This window comes from Drosophila subpulchrella, chromosome 2R (assembly GCF_014743375.2).
Source record: "Drosophila subpulchrella strain 33 F10 #4 breed RU33 chromosome 2R, RU_Dsub_v1.1 Primary Assembly, whole genome shotgun sequence".
NCBI classification, from domain to species: domain Eukaryota; kingdom Metazoa; phylum Arthropoda; class Insecta; order Diptera; family Drosophilidae; genus Drosophila; species Drosophila subpulchrella.
Window position 1 is genome coordinate 1478800 of NC_050611.1, and position 6062 is coordinate 1484861.

The window sequence follows — 6062 nt, forward strand, 5'->3', positions numbered from 1 at the left end:
TAAGAATTTTTCATACAGAAAATTATTAATTAAATGATTTTATTTATATAACGGTTCAGAACATGTAAGAATATATAGGGGTATTCTAAGTTGTATTAAACATAAAAAAAATATTAATAAATAAAATAGACTAAAATAGATTAATAAGTATTGTTTCTTAATACTAGGGACCGAACCCTACTTTTTAGTCAAGTAGTAAAATGAAATAGTTCAGTATAAGTTAAATGGAAGTGCTATAATTACACAAAATTATCAGAGACTCTTCCTGCCATTACTCAAACACTTTACGACATTCATTAACCCAGAGACCAGGGAAGTAAAAAAACCCGTTATGTCCCCAAAGAACTTTTCTATTAGCCAACAATCGATTACCGAGCTTATGACCTGCGTGCCGGGCTATAAGCAGATATTACTCAACCAAGGGTTAGGGGTCTTTTTGGGATAGGAAGACAAGGTGAATGAAAGAACCGAGCAAACAGTTAAATGAAACGGTAAACATAACGCATTAAATGGTAATGTCGCCTAATTGTGTAATTCGTGGTGTTGCATTTTGGTTGTCATTTACATGGGACATAACAATGGAACTGCCCCCTTCCAAGCCCACGCCCTATAATAGCCCTGGAATAGCCCCTAATGAAGCCGCCAAGGTGAGCGCTAATGAAGTAATTACAACAATTAATTTAATTATAAATTAAGCTATTGTGCGCTTTGTCGTGACATTTATGGCAGTTCAAAGGGTGCGAGTGTCGCTGGGAGATGGGGAGTTTACCTCAGTTGTCGCGGTTGTTTAGTCAACATGTTTACAAAGGACACCGAAGGACAATCAGGTACAATGCTCACAAAGGTTTTTGGCTCCCTAACAGAAAAAGAGAGTAATGTTATTGTTACATAAAATCACATTCAAAACAAGCACTGTGATAAAAAAATTAGTATATATAACTTTAAAGAATATATGTGCTTTAATGTTATGGCATACATATTGGGTTGGCAAGAAAGTCATGTCGTTTTTTTTCAATATTTTCAAAGATGATTTATTTATATCAGGACTTATAATTAATCAATTATGTATTGGCCGTTTTGTTCGACCACTAATGACCATCTCTCGGGCAGCTGCATAATTCCGCGCTCGAAGAACTTTTGGTCTTTTCCAGCAAAGAATCGAGACAAGTGGTTTTCGACAGCCTCATCTGAATCAAAGTTTTTACCATTCAATGAGTTTTGAAGAGATCGAAACAAATGGTAATCTGAAGGTGCTAAGTCCGGACTATAAGGTGGATGTGGTAGCACTTCCCAATTCAGCTCCGTTAATTTTTGCCGAGTGACCAAAGATGTGTGGGGCCTAGCGTTGTCATGGTGAAAGACTATACCCTTGCGATTAGCTAGTGCCGGCTCCTTTTCTTTAATTTTTTCCGCCAAATTGGATAGCTGGCGACAGTACACATCTGAATTGATGGTTTCATTCCGTCCCAGCAGCTCAAAGTGCACTACACCCTTCCAATTCCACCAAACAGACAGCATAACTTTCCTCTGATGGATATCGGCCTTTGATGTGGCTTGGGCTGGCTCATCTTTCTTGCTCCATGATCTTTTTCGTTGGACATTATTGTAAACAACCCACTTTTCGTCGCCAGTAATGATCCGCTTCAAAAAAGGATCGTTTTTAATCCGTTGCAGCAGAGAATAGCAGATGTTGATACGCTTAGTTAGGTGAATTTCCTTTAAGTTATGCGGAACCCAAACATCGAGCTTGCTTACGTAGCCAAGTTTCTTCAAATGGTTTTCAACCGTTGTATGCGACACACTGAGCTTCTCTGACATCTCCCGCGTTGAATAGCGCCGGTTTTCATCCAGCAAAGCCTGAATTTGTTCGTCAAAAACGGCCGATGGTCGACCAGAACGTGGGGCGTCTTTAACTCCAAAATCTCCAAGCCTGAATTTGGCAAACCAGCGCTGACATTGGCGATCACTCATGGCATCTTTACCATACACTTCGCACAATTTTTCGCGAGCTTCGACCGCTTTTTTTCCTTTTCGGAAGTAAAAAAGCAAAATATGCCGAAAATGCTCACTTTGGTCCTCCATGTTTAATTTGCTATAGCTTCCACAAATGTTATCGAATAATTACCAAATTTTCGTCGATAGTACCTAAGACAATAAGCTTTAAAACGATACTAAAAAGTGTGACCCTGGTGCTCGATTAGTCGTAAATAAATTAGATTAAAAACGATTACTAAAAAAAACGACATGACTTTCTTGCCCACCCAATATATTAATTAAATTCTAATGAAATTAGCTTAAAATAAAAAAATCATTTTCATTCCTTTAAAACTTAAACGGTACGGACTAGTTTCTATAATATTAAATGGAATTTTTATTGGAAATCCACATCACCCCTGCCACCCTATAAGTTCGCACATATTACGCATACGCCGTGTAAAACCGCGTGAAAACATACAAGCAAACAAACCTGGTCATGTGCATGTGTGCGTTTTCCTGTGAACTAATGAGCACTGCACACAACCACACTCGTGCACAATTTTCACTTCAAATATTTTCCATATTTTCACACCTTGTCAACTTGTTTGGTTTGCCGTTTTGGTTTTGGGTTTATTGGCTGGCAACTGGCACTTAATTGAAATATAAAATAAGCCAATTAAAATTAAAATTATTGACGCGCATTATGGGCTGTGGTGGGCCTCAACTCTCCGAATATCCTTCCACATCCTTTGGCCGATGGCAGACTGGTGATAGCCGTTGTATTTATTGAAAATTACTGTAAATGAGCTGTGCGGGGAAAGCCTGCTGCAACTGTTGATAATTTGTAAATTATTGCATTGATGATAAAATTGCCACATTACATATGCATATCGGTTTCAAACGTACGAATTATTTGTTCAATATGCACTTAATGAAGTAGGATTTTTAATTGATTTAGAGGAGTGGGAGGATTTAAAACGATGAAGGGATTAAATTAATCTTGCTAAACACAAATCTGGGATTTGAGGTTACTTCTACTGAGCTGTGATTACTAAAAAGAATTAAAATAGTTTGTAAATTATTCGATAAGTGTGCGTTTCTATTATTTATTTTTGTTTAACAATTTAAGAAGAAACAAGCTTAAAGGTACAGTTCTGTTCAATGTAGATCCCCATAGAGAGAATTCTGACATTCTCATTTGAGTTAAAAATGTTCTTGAAAATAGAAGGAAATTTTCGAGGTTGAAAATGTTGTCATTGTCCTTGAATCAAGTTGAACTGGCGGTATTTACATCGTATATCTCAACAACTAAATTATTAGTCCAGTCAGTAGTGCATACTTATTAAAAAGTTGTTACATAAACTAAAACTAGCTTTCCTCTTTTCCCCATTTCGTTCTAATATTGAGAACATTGATACCAAATTCTACTTACGCGGCTTTTAAGAACGAATGTTCTTCATTCAAGAACAATGTTCTTGGATATTTCTCTCGGTGCCCCTTCTTTTGCATTAGTGCCAAACTATTTTGCGAACAGCTACTCAAATATCGTTGGTTATTTTGCCTAATTGAGTACAAGTATAGCCAACCTCATTTACCCCCTGAAGGCCACGAGCACGAACACAACCCGAAAAATGTTCGATGGAAAATCGCAAAATTCAATATTTGAGCATTTGCAACACATGCCAGAACAAACCCGGAGCAGACCAGAACAGAATGGGGTTAACCGGGGCAGGAGGGGATGGGGGCTGGTTGCTGCCGGAGTTGCAGGTGGTAAGTTGCCTTCTTACCTGCCCGTCTGTCCGTCTTTTGCCAGTTAGCGATGCCTTCGAAAAGTTTGCCAGGACAACGCTGCTCTTGGGTCCTTGCGGCTTTTCCCGCTGCATTTCGGGTCGCGCAATTATTTAATGAAGTTATACAATTTTGCCCATGTGCTGATCAGGTACGTGCAAATATACGTATATATATATATATGAAGAGCTATAGGTATGTGCGTGTCTGTGGGCCCTGGTGAAAATTTCATTGCTGGCCTGACTTTTGTTGTAATTTGATTTTTGGTTTGTTGGCTTTTGTTCGAGTTCGCCATCGCTCAAAACTTTGTGCAGCGGAATTCAATTAAGAAATGTCAAAATTTTATTGAACACAATGCGGATCCCAGATTTTGCTTCAGGGTCACCCGGGCCCCATGGCCACCCGATATCCTGATATCCACGACATTAATTTAGGCACGCCAATAACCTTTGCGCACTTTTGCTGCATCAATTTTCATTAAAACGCGCGCGCGTAAAAAGTTGAATTTTTTCCCTAGCTCGCGAAAAAGTTAGAAAACCGTAAGCGGAAATGAATCCCATGTGCATAAATACGTATAAATCCAAAAATAAATTGAATTAAAAAAGGCGAGAGCACATAAAAAACGCAAAGACAAAAACCAAAAAGGAAAACGAGCGGGTCCAGCCGGCAATTGGAGTGAGCATAATAAATTCGAGCATCAGACTTTGTTTGGCTTAGTCAATGGTCCACATAGCAAAAAGGATAAAAAAATCCTAGCCATTGAGCATAGATGGTAGCGGTTCCCCGGTTGCCTGGATGGAGAAAAGAAGCCAGCCAAGCCCGTAAAAGAGCGGATGGAGTCAACAAACTGAGTGAAATCGCGAATTTATTGTTGACGCGTTCCCAAAAAATGTTGGGAGTGCGATTCCGTGAATGCCTTTCAAGTAAAGTTCCCCAAATGTATTACAATATCATTTTATGAAACAAGAAAATAAATTTATAAAGAATATTGCTTTAAAAAAAAGTGAAAGTATGTGTTATTCAAGAATTTAAATTACCTACATTTCTTTTTTTTATTTTATTAATGTACACCTTATACATTAAAATGTATTTGTATGCTTTTAACTTAATTATTAATGAAAAAACACGCAAAACACATTGTGAATTTGTAAATTTGATCTATTTAAAAATTAAATATTTGTATTTGGTATCATTTTGCAAAAGGTTTTTATATCGTTTCTTTTAAACGACCAATACTCTTTTTATTTATCCACACTAAAAATGTTTAATGCCTTTAATAAGTACCATAACGTTCGTTAAAAAATCGAAAAATTCTGATATTAGTAATTTTAGGCAGTCATTATCTTTTTTTGCTCCCAAGTGATCCAGCAGCATTTTCCGCCCAACCAAAAAACAAAGTCATTTATCTTATTTTGTCAAAAAATTGTCAGCGTGAACGAAAAAAGAGACTGCGGGTGTGGGCGAAGAGTGGGAAATAGGTGGGAAAAGGGTCCTGGCGAAGCAGTCCTTGTCTGGCTTCCGTTTCCTGCAGCATCTTCGCTTCCCGCCAGCGCTTTGTTGACAGCAATTGTCACAATTACAAGTTGATATGTCCTGGGCAGCTGACTTGCCACAGCATATATATCCTCGCTCCGGCTAAGTCAACTGATTTAAGTGATATTTATGCCAGACGCCGCGGCGGGCGTTCAATGGAGCAAGTGATAAGCGTGCACCACTTGACGGACAACTATGCGGATGGAAATGGGGATGGGCGGGGGAAGGAACTCGTCCTGGAACTCGTCCTGATTAATGGCTGATGCCGGCAAAGGATAAGGCACGAGGCCAGGATGCACGAGACAGCTCTGGCTGGAGGTGTTGGCCGCCAGTTGCCAGTCGCTGGATGACGGTATAAATTTTGTAATGTTAACACGACGTAAGACACAAGTTGAAGTGCCGCTAGTTCCCTTTGGGCTGCCAATGTTTTCCTAACTAATGTTTTCGTGTCCACTGATTAAGGGATACGAGGGGCATGCGGGTCTACTATCATTCTTTTTTTATATAAGTGTTAAATATTTAATTATAAATAAAACCATGCAATTTAAATAATAATATGTCTATTAAAATAATTTATTAAAATAAAGACTTATGTAAATGGTTACAGCTTTTTAAAAGCGGTTGTTTAGACCAACATCTCCATATCATTTCTGTTTTAAATTATTAAAACCTGACAAAGATTGACACAATAGGACACCTCAGTGGGTATCTTTTAGGCCTGTCAAAATAATCCCCAGCTAAATTATTTTTTCTCACTTTTTAGT